This window comes from Drosophila elegans, unplaced genomic scaffold, assembly GCF_018152505.1.
Source record: "Drosophila elegans isolate 14027-0461.03 unplaced genomic scaffold, ASM1815250v1 contig_208, whole genome shotgun sequence".
Taxonomy (NCBI): Eukaryota; Metazoa; Arthropoda; class Insecta; order Diptera; family Drosophilidae; genus Drosophila; species Drosophila elegans.
This window is the reverse complement of record NW_024545578.1, coordinates 972,453-984,451: the sequence shown is the minus strand read 5'-3', so window position 1 is coordinate 984,451 and position 11,999 is coordinate 972,453.

The window sequence follows — 11,999 nt, the reverse complement described above, 5'->3', positions numbered from 1 at the left end:
TAAACCCAAGTGTTTAGAAAATAAGAAATCCCCTCAAGTTGCCTTTCATTAAACCAAATCTTAATTCCCATTGATTATTCTCCCAACCGGATGTCCAATCTTTTTTATTCCCAACCGATCAGCAAAACTAAGTCGCCTTAACAATTCAATTTGAATATCTCAATGGAGTGACCAAACTGCTAACGGGTGCGATAAGTCGCGTAACAAATTTCTTTCATTTAAAAATACTCGGACGGCATTTAAAAAGCCATTCCAGCCGCTTTGGTTCAACTACAGCTGTATACTTATATATATAAGTAATTACTTACGACTGCATAAAGATAAAAGCCAAATTAGACGCTAATTTTCAGGCTACAACAAAGCCGGCCATAAAATGCAAGCACAAATTGAAATTGAAACTGTAGCATGGGGTTTTTTTGTGTGTTTTTTTTTTCGGTTGAGGGGAAACATTTACGAAATGTTTTTCGCGCAAATAACTCAATTGAAATGCCAACGGAACTGACACGCAGCGACAAGAAATTGAAAATTAAAATTGCGCCAGAGCCAGAGACGACAAAAAAAAAAAACGAAAAACAATTGAAAAGGTTACGGGTCGGAGTTTTGGGAAGGCATTCCAAGTTGAAGTCGAAGTTATAGTCGTGGACCAATTAAGCATAACAAACCGAAGAAGGCGGGCGGCTGCACAGCTCGTCTGTCTCCGGTCGAAATGGACTAATTAGAAAATGCAAAGTCAAGTGGGCTAATTGCTAGAAAAATGCAAAAAACAAAACAAAAAAAAAAAAAGTCGATCTTTGATGGAAAGAGAGCGGCGCCACCAGAGTGGGATTGAAGTAGCAACAGCTACAGCAAGGCGGCAACAGCACCAGCAACATCACAGCCGCAGCAGCAGCAACATCAACAGCTGGTTTTCGATTGGCGCAGGTGCAGCTGCCTGGCGCTTAGCTTATAGTACAACTGAAAACTGAAAACTCAAGCCCAGACCTAAGCTGGAAACGAAGTCGCAGCCAAATCCAAAGCAAAAGCAAAAAGTTGCAGCTCAAACCAAAACCTAAACTGACGTCGTCGTTTGGCGCACAGGTGGCTCAAGATTGAGCGGCCGGCGGGTGACTCACACGAATTTGCGAGACTCTAGCGCAAGCGTATCGAAAACAAGTCAAAGTCAGCTAAGTAGCTAAGTGGAATAAGCAATACCCTACAATTTTACATCAGTTAAATCACAAATATCTGTGAAATTTCATAAAGATTAATTTTTGAGCAGGAATAACAATATTTTTTGGTTTTGGATAATATTTGCATTTTTCTTTTCCATAAATTTAAAATGGTGCTTGGTTTGTTTTAGTTTTACAGATACAAGCACAAAATAAAAATAAAACAATATTTATTCAAACAGATATAAAACAAATATTATATTAAATTTTAAGCAAGATGTTTTAATTTTAACGGGCTTCAATTTTTAACATACTGTTACTCAGCCAGGGTATAATAAAATTCAATAACTTAGAGTATAAAAATATTATGGATAATGAAATATTAATTTTTATAAGAAATATAATAGTAAAATATAAAAATGTAATATAAAATGTAGCGTCACTCACCACATAATTGCAAAAAATTAAACAAATGCATTATGAGTAACATAATTAATTGTCAACGATAGAAGCTAAGACATGCTTACTTATTATTAACCCTTTACAAATAATACACCCTCTACAGGAATTAATTGTAAGGTATCTTAGACATATAGCAATTATCGCTGTTGCTGACAGGCGGCTCCAACTCAGACTCAGACTTGCCCCCTCTCATTGTTTGCTATTTGCTTTGCATTAGCCGACATTTAAGCACGGCTATCGATTTAATTTGAGCCCCGATCCGACATCGGCCTCCCCCGCTTAATGAAAAAAATATACAAAAAAAAAAGACCAAACTTCAGACTCCAGACTCCACAGAGAAAAAAGAACGCAGACGGAGTCCGCGACTTGGCAATTTGTTAACTGCACCTAGTCGAGCGCGGAGTTCTCGTAAATCTTGGCCCAGTCGGCAGGTTGACAGATTCGTTAAATTTTATAAGGCGAACGAACCTCCTCCTGCTCCGCTCCTTTTGGCCCTCTAATTTGCCCCGATCGCGTTGCGTTAAATGTCGCAAAATTTTGGGGGATTTTTCAAGCTATCTGAGCATTGGCAGCTTTTGAAGTTTTTATGAGCGCAACGGTCAAAGTTCAGAGTCGCAAATTAAGTGACGACTCGCGCGACTTTTCATTATGAGGGCGTTGGAAAATGCCCCGTGATGGTGATATGATCGAATGGTAGTTTCATTTTTTTTGAGGGGTAGAAATATACGTTTGTTGTTTAGGAAGAAAATTCATTGAAAAATAAAAAACAGATTAAATTACATGACTTACTATAAGTTTACAGACATAAGCTGTAGTTTCTCGTCTTACATACAAAAACTTTAAATGTATTTTCCAAAAAAAAAAATTAAACTAGAATGGATTAGATTTGTATTTGCCTTAACTATGTTCGTGTTGACACATTAAAAATATACGAAGTAGTTCTATTTTCCAAGAAATAGTTTACTCACACATATTTTGCCTGCAATTGTTTTCCAGCCTAAGATTAAGGTAAATTTGATTTTTGGCAAACTCATTAGTTTATTTTTATTGTCCACACAAAGCATGAAACATCTCTCTATCATACCATTAATCTTAAATACAAATATTTTTCAAACCCGAATTTTATTAAGTTATAAAAAAAACCAAGAGCAGCACAGATGCACAGATACTAAATGTAATAAAAGTGAGTAAATATACATATTTCGTGGGTATAAGCAATGAGTATCTACAAAATTTCAAATGATTATGATAAGAAAAATATTTTGATTACGTGCTAAAATAATACGAAATTGATTTAAAAGCATTATAAACATAGAAAACATTTTGCACCATAAATAATACCAATTTTTTGGCCACCTTTAACCTAATCTCTTGAACCCCTCCGATCTTTCCGAGCGCAAAGAATGTTGATTGAATGAAAAATGAAAATGAAAACCATTCGGAATTCGTTGACTCTGACAAATAAGCTAATTTCGAATTTAAGATAAGCACGCCGACGATCAATAATATTGAATCTCCCACGCTGGAACCGCCGGAGCATTTCATCAAGGTTTGGAGAGCGTTTCCGCTGGCATTCGCAGCTGCCAAGACAAATTGGCTGCTCATCAGCACATAAATTTTAAACAACAAGCTCAGTTGTTGTTGTTTTATTTTTTGTTTTTTACTTTTCGATTACTTTTTTTTGCATTTGTTTTTATTGCATTTGCAACGGCAACCTTCAAAAAGCTTCAACATGAACATGAACACGAACGTGCGATGCACTTTTCCGCAATGCAATGCAACGCCGCCACCGCCGCCGACGGTAAATCAAGTCCAGAAAGTCGGAGCGGGACGGGGAGCTGCGAAAAGAGACAGTGATATATCAAGAGTAAGAGAAAGGGAGAGACGGCTGAAGATGCTGGGGAAAAGTCAGTAAGATCACTGGGATGCACAATAAAAAAATATATCTTTGTAATTGCATTTTATTAATTTAATCGTTAGCTTTTAATGGTTTGAACTAATCATGTCAATATCAATATTAAATAATGTCAGTATAATTAATAATTAAAGGTATTTGATTGCCACTTCATCCTTAGAATATTATACTATGTTACTATATGTTCAAACTAAAAATGTCTCTTTTTAATCATTTCTAAATGATGATTTTGTCTCAGTGCAGGATTTAAATCGTGGCGTGGGTTGTCGGCAGGTGCGTTCCACAAATGATTGACTGACTCATTGACTAACTGACTGAACGACAGACAGACAATGACATTGCAATGCCGCCGTCGCGACTTGCACAACAACAATGGGTCAGCGAAATTGGCTTTTAATTTTTTTGTTTTGCTAAACTACTTAACAAAACCAAAAAAAAAAAAAAACAGCAGTACAACACAACTAATGTGAAATATGCAAATTTTCCAGATAGATAAACAAAACAATTAAGGCACGTGCTCCCGGGAAACAAGGCTGGTGGCCCCCGATGACCATAAACCCATCGCAGCTGACAGCTGACAACTTTATCTTTATCAGAGATGATGATGCACACACACCATCCCTCAACCCCTCAGTCCTCAATACTCTAGATCCCTCAATCCCCGAATCCCTCACCTTTGCAAGCGGAACACGTTTCATCGCTCAAAAGTCCGCTGGGAAATCTGCGAGTTCTTAGCGCATCTGAATAATTCATAACTGTCTCGAGTTCGGGAGGTGAGGATGAATAATATGGATGCTAAGGCTTTTAGGGGTTGTCCATTTAGTCCATGGTGTCGTGGCAACAAGATTGCCATATGTCGCATATGTCTGATATACTTCTGGAGAGGAAAAGAGCTAAAAGTGTTGCCACAACAGCGACACGAGGCGTATGCGTAATTCAAGACCGTTTCGCTCTTCTAATTGAGTTGCAGTCAAATTTCGGAGGACCAGAGAACTGCGGGGAATGTTTCTTATTGGGTTACCATTCGGATGCAGCCAACGATGAACCGATTATGACAGATGGCCGGCCAAGTTGCCAAGTCTCAAGTGCCACGCCAAGGATGCACTGGCGAAAAGTTTTCAAGTTAAAAAAAAATGGAATACTTAAAAAATATGACTTGTGGAAATACAAAAACAACTGAATACTCAATATAATCAGTACTAAGATTTGTATTTAAAGTTTAAGAACAAGCGTTAGGGTTGATAACAAAATAATAACAGGTTTATTAGCGCTAAATAAAATACAAAATGCAAAATATTATTTTGTATTACTTCTATAGTAATGACTGATCCTATAATTCCTAAACAATATTATTTCTTTTACAAAAGCATTATTTTAATTTGTTAAGAATTGTGTTCTGTGTATTTGCTGCGCTTTTTGGCATGTGGCACAAACAGCAGCTTTGAGCAGCACTTTCAACTCGATCTCAGCCACATGTTATGATTGGTTCGTGGGTGTGTTGAGTGACTCACACGGGACGTGCTACTGTTCGACAGCGCAAAAAGTTATTAAACTTTTATGTGCATTCATTTTTGTGGCTCTGTTTCCCGTTGACCCCTTCTATTTTTTTTGGCATCCTTGGGGACCATTCACCATAATGGAAGGGTTAAATTAAAGCCGTTCGATCCCAACACGTGTCGTACGTGGCCGCCATTAGCGTAAACATTTCGAATGCGTTCTTGAGTGTCTGCCAAATTGCAGCCCGATATTACGTGAATATATATTTTTTGTTGATTTTTGTTTCGTTTTGCGCTGGGTCCAAAAATTTAATAACACGGCCAATTTCCCAAAACATGGAAAAGCCAGAGGGTAAGATTTGGGGAGGAATCGAACGAGACTTAAGCAAATTGAATTTGCTTTAGCTTTGATGTAGTCCGATACAGTAAAGGGTATTTCCAGGGGTCAAGGGGCCTTGAAGAGATTGAACTGTTAGACAAACAGTTTACTAAAGTTAAGTAAAAGTAAAAATGGTATTTATTACTTTTAGAATGTTTAACAACATAGCCTATTAACTTTTTTAATATTTAGTTATCTAAATCAAGTTTTTAAATGTTCGCATACTTTTTTTTTAATCTACAAAAAAAATTGACTTTAAATGTTATACCCATTAAGATAAAATCTATAATACATTGATTTATGAGTTCAAGTAAATCAACATGATCAATAGCCCCCTTTTACAACGCTTATGTAGCTTACCATAAATATTCACCAATTATTCATTGAAAATTTAAGTGGACGGAACTTCTTAAGGAGTAAATACGTTTAAACATATTTTAGAAGTTTTATAATTTCGTTTAACAAATTTTCCGCTCCTAATCGGTATTGATTTTGTTGAAGCAGCTAATCATTTCGCATTGATTCGATGCGATGACCCCAAAATGTCGTAGAGATTTTGCGCACTAATTGCACGCCGAACGCCCATGGTGATGACCCAGTGAAGTCGGTGCCAAAGAAAACATTTGGCAGAGATACGATCAAAGCGAACTGCGACCAGAAGTTCCATATGTTGGGTAGACAAACTGCAGTTAATAGCCTTTTTTCAGTTCTTCATCGCTATGAGGTGCAAAGGGAGGTGCCGCGGGGTGGACTCTGTGGCGCATCAACGTCAACAACATCATCATCGTTTTCAAAAGGGGAATGTAGGATGGGGTCAACCTACTTCTGTTTTTGCACAGTGAAAGAAAATGTTAATTTATTTTACCGACCCCAAAAATTGGTTCATGAAATACAGGACACTATTAAGGAAAAGGGTTATGGCTTAAGCAAATATATAAATTAAATATACAAGCAGTGATCTATATAAAAATTAAATTTAGTATTTTTCTTAAGATAGAAATATATTTTTGAAATAGGTACAGTAATCACTTAATTTTCTTTGCGTTAGTTTACTAAAATTTCATTTAACTGGCTACACCTATATATTTATATAAATACGTTTTTATCAGCTGAGAAACTGTTACTAAATAAATTCTTTTAGGAAAAATTTGTTAAATAAAATGAGTATTTTTATACCCTTGCAGAGGGTATTATAATTTCAGTCAGAAGTTTGCAACGCAGTGAAGGAGACATCTCCGACCCTATAAAGTATATATATTCTTGATCAGCATCACTAGGCGAGTCGATCTAGCCATGTCCGTCTGTCCGTCCGTCTGTCCGTCCGTTTATATGCAAACTAGTCTCTCAGTTTTAAAGCTATCTGCATGAAACTTTCCCAAAAGCTGTCTTTCTATTGCAGGTAGTATATAAGTCGGAACGAGCCGGATCGGACGACTATAGCATATAGCTCCCATAGGAACAATCGGAAAAATAAATGAAAAAAAATTATAACTTTGCTGTTTTTTAATTTTTTGTTTAGTTCTTCGACATTTAGTAATGGTTAAATATTTCCGATTTACGGTTTAAATTTCATCAAAATCGGACGACTATAGCATATAGCTCCCATAGGAACAATCGGAAAAATAAATTAAAAAAATTATAACTTTGCTGTTTTTTAATTTTTTGTTTAGTTCTTCGACATTTAGTAATGGTTACATATTTCCGATTTACGGTTTAAATTTCATCAAAATCGGACGACTATATCATATAGCTCCCATAGGAACAATCGGAAAAATAAATGAAAAAAAATTATAACTTTTCTGTTTTTTAATTTTTTGTTTAGTTCTTCGACATATAGCAATGGTTAAATATTTCAGAATTATGGTTTAAATTTTATCAAAATCGGACGTCTATATCATATAGCTCCTTTAGAAATAATAAAAATGTTTAAAATAACTATCAAATAATTGGGCTGCAAATCATCATAGCTTCAATGTTTTTAAACATATACGAAAGTAAATCATAATTTTAATGTTTTCAAAAATGTTTAATTCTTGCAATAGCTGCAAGGGTATATGAACTTCGGCTTGCCGAAGTTTGCTTTCTTTCTTGTTTGCAGTGAAATAGCGCTACCGCAGCTGCAGATGAAAAACATCAATCAAAGGCTGAGCTTTGTGCTTGTGTTGGTGCGACGTCCCATCTGCGATCTCTAACATTTTCAAAGCGCCACCTACTGACCACCGCCCCCCGAACTCCCCTCTCCCCACCTCGTAGAACTCGCCTTCAATGAAATATTCACACACAAAACGTTTTCATCAAATTTACGTAACGTAAAACTCAAATAATGAACATCTGTGCAAACAGGCGAGTGCGCGAGATCTGTGCTGTGCCCGAAATGCCTCCCAATTGGCTCACGAACAGCAGATGCGGAATGCGCCTCGGACTTTACCCACTTTTTGCCGCTCGTACCCCTCCTACCCATCCCCGTCCCCATCTTTTTTTCCCTCAGCGGTATCCGCTATGTTCCCATTTCCAGCCAGCTGCCCATTCCCATTCCGTCCGTCCATCCGTATCCATCCATCCGATCCATCCGTCCGTCGCTTTGGCGTGCTAATGAAATCGAGCGCGTTTATTTGTTTATATGGCATTTGTCAGCAAACTTAGCATATGGACAATCCGACCCTGATATAAGAAATGATTCAGAGGGCTTTACTTGCAAAGATTAAATTACGAGCTTCAAGAATGGTTATGGTTTAAAACTATAAGCTTGTTTTCTCTCTAAAATTTAAATTCATCTTAGTTTTAATAATTCAATTAATTAACTTTTATTGAAATTTTATATAAATAAATAATATTCATATAAAAATAAATAGACCATTGCTTTTCAATCTACGAATATATATAAACTGAAAAGAACAAAATATTATATATTTGATTTTTAAAGTTTCAAGCTCGAAATAGGGTGTTATTTCCTATGCCCAGAACTTACCGTAGCTGTACCCATATTCCGTTTCATTCGCGATGGTAATTGAAGCCCGTCGTGTGTCTAAATTGAGACAATGTTGTCGAAACGCTGTCGTTTCCAACGCCTCTATATTTGCTGTATTTGCTGGCTTTATTTTCCGTATTTTAGCCGACGTTCTGAGTTGGCCACCAGCGTCGATCGTCACCAGTTGATTGGCCAGTCCGTCACTCGAATTAGCTTTATGTCGCCGATGCCGATCAAGATCAGTATCGGTATCGGTATCTTTATCTGTATCTGTACCCGTAGTCGTTTCTGTATTGTATCTGTATCTCTGGATTGTGACTGTATCGGTTTCGAATGTGCCAATGCAAATTCTCTAATTGTTTATTAACAATTGCCGCCGGCCAATAGTTAAGCAATTAAAAGGCACGGACACGTCGCGATTAATGGTTATTTCGTTTTTACGATTTTTCCTTTAGTTTTATTTTGGAGTTGCTGCAATTTGTCTGCTTTGATTTTGAGTTTGCCACCATTGTTGTGGCTGTTTTCGCCGTTTTCGATTGAGTTTTCGGTTTCGTATTAGCTCTGGGATTATGTCATGCAATTAACAATGGCACATTGTAGTGGTTGTTTCTGCTTGCTGCTGCTGGTTGCTGGTTGCTGAATATTACTGCATGTTGCTCGTGTGCCTGTTGCTGTTGCTACCGTTTTTGGTTGCGAAAATTTAGCTCTTTGAATGCGGATTTGCTTGGGCTCGCTGAATTGTCGGTTGCGTGCACTTTGCTGAACTTTTGCGGTTGCCTCTCTCTCTCCCGACAATTGTTGCATGTAATTAACCAACATTGACATGTCTAGTTATGCGTTGCGACAACAAATTGACGTAAGCGCGTGCGTCAGCGTTTGGCGATTCAGTTCGGTTCGATTCGATTCCCCGGGGTTCCAGTTCACATTCACGTTCACCTCACATCTGCGATTCTGGGCGTGACTTATGCCAGTATTTCTTGGCACCTTGTGAGCGAACAAGGCTGGGCGGGCACGTTCATTAGATGAAAGTGCACCTGGTTTCACCCGCACATTGCCGAGCGGCCACCTCATTCGCACGCCAGTCGGGGGAAGTTTGTGGAAAATTCTCAGCTGGAAAACCGCTTCCGATAGGGCATTGTTTCGGGTTATTTTATTAAAAATGTTCAATGATGAAAAAAACATATCTCACATATCTCCCTTCTTATTGACATATTTTGAAATAAAACAAGCAAACAAATAATATTTAAGATCTGAATTTTTTTTTTACTTTAAAATAAACAATTCTTCGAATTCTGTTACGAATTTATTTGATTGTTATTTATAAATTTTACTTAAACTCTCCGGTTTGTTAATGCCTTTCGCTCTTTCAGTTTTTTTTTATTTATAACTCACAACAAAATGAAAATAAATGATCAAAGTAATTCTGTTAATACACGCCAATAACTTAAGGTGAAAAGCACTCGAGCGTAATTCAAGCCATAAACCTTAATTAATGACATTAATTGAAATATTCCGATTGCAACCGAAATTTAATTTTCATTCCCATGAAAAATACTCGAGTCGAGTTAATGTTTAAGCAAATCATTTTGGTTGTGCGATTGGTGTAAATGTCGGCTGGATCTCTCAGTTATCTCACACATCCAAATACCTTAAAAAAAAACTCGAGAAAAGGTGCTGAGATGGAAATGCATCCGATGGTGTGGCCATTTCCACTTGACATGCAACGCACCGCACGCTGCAATTAGTGTTAAAAGACACAAACATGCCGCCGCAGACGCCGCAAGCTAATGATGTTGGCCAGATACGCCAGATACCACAAACTCCTCACTCCGATATCTCTGTTATTCGCGTCCCAATCCCAAACTCAGGAAGAGCCACTAATTGGCCTAATTCTCACTTCTTTTTCGGCCCACGCAGCAGTGTAAATTTGGGGGGATTGGTGGATTAAAGAGGAGGGGTAGAAAGTGCAGAGAAAGAAACAATTGATGTGAACTATATTAATACGAACTAGTTTTTATATCCATCTTTCACTTGTAATATATATATTTCAACTCCAAACTTTACTATCATAAGATCGGTATTTGAAATGTTTAAAAATTATTGAGCTTGGAAAGTTTACAGAAAAATATAAGCAAATTATTTTAACCAAGTAGGTGTACAATAATATATTTATTAAAAATCAATATTATATATGTTTTAAGATGTAAAATAATAAATTAATAGTTTAAAAGACCACGGACTCATTTCCACTATAATATTTTTTTAAGTTTCAGTCAAAAAATGTTTACGACAGAACCATAATGTATTATATACAAAATATTATAAATTAAAAATTTATTAAATAACTCATTTCATAAGTATTAGATTCAATACATACTTCGTCATTATCCATTATCCATCTTTGCCATTTAATAGAGTACTTTTAGAAAATCAATTGTGAAGTTTTGTAAATGTTTTTTAATCTTTAAGTCCTAACTTGTATTGGAAGTAGAATTTTAACATTTATTTAAGGATGAATACATTTTTTGTTAAGTGTTTTATGGACAGCTAACGCCTGATCCTCATAAATAAACAACCCGGCGAACAAGAAGCAGAACAAGCGGCAAACACGGTCGGCCAGACGGGCGACCGCCCAACCGCAAAATTCCCCCCCAAACATGCAAATGAGTATCCACGAGGTTGAGGATGATGAGGATGAGGATCTGGGGCATTGCAATCCACGCGATCATGTTGCGGGCGGATCCGTGATACGATCGATTCCGTTCCGTTCCGGTACTTGTGAAATGATGTGCTGGGTGGTCTGTTCCAAATCAATTGCTGCCCTCGGATGAGGAAAGGCCCTCCTCGCATGCGGTGTTTATTTTGCATAAATGTTGCCCCAAATATTGCAGCTGTAAACACACATTACGAACGCAGTTTGATTCCCCGATCCCGAATCCCAAATCCCGAATCCAGATCCGATCCCATCGTGATTATGTTGCCTCCGGATGGGGCATCAAGCATCTGCATCTGCCCGAAAAGTTTTGGCTGTGTAAATATTTGTTTAAAATTCCGCACGCCTACCACTCCGAACTGAATGTATAAAAAACCCAAGTCTCAAGCCCTCGAGGGCCAGCGATCTCCGTGTTTTCCCACTCCATCTGTGGGGACCACCAAAGTTTGCTGGACCTCTGGAACTTTGGAGGGCTGCAGCTGCTCGGAAAATATGCTAAGTACTGAGAGTACACTGGAACGCGGACTTTAAGTAGTGAAACACAATGTTATTTAAATATACATTTTAAATACAAATATTTAGTACGCTATTTGGGAAATTATCTTCAAGAGATTGTCCAAAACTTTTTGAGCAATATAGGCATTTCCAGGAAAAAGTCAACCTAGCCCCAAAAACCAAACGTTGAGAAAAATTGTGTTTCGTTAAATAAAATATTAAAGAAACACTCAAATTTTGGTAAACGATTACATCAGAGTCCTTTTTTTTTTTTGTTCCACTAAGATATACGATTTGAGACAGAAGCAACACTAACTATTTGTCTCAGCAACATTTTTATTTTAACCAGACTGTTAAAAAATATATGTTATAAAATATACATAGGTACGCGCCCTCACTAATACAAATAACAACTTTTCAATA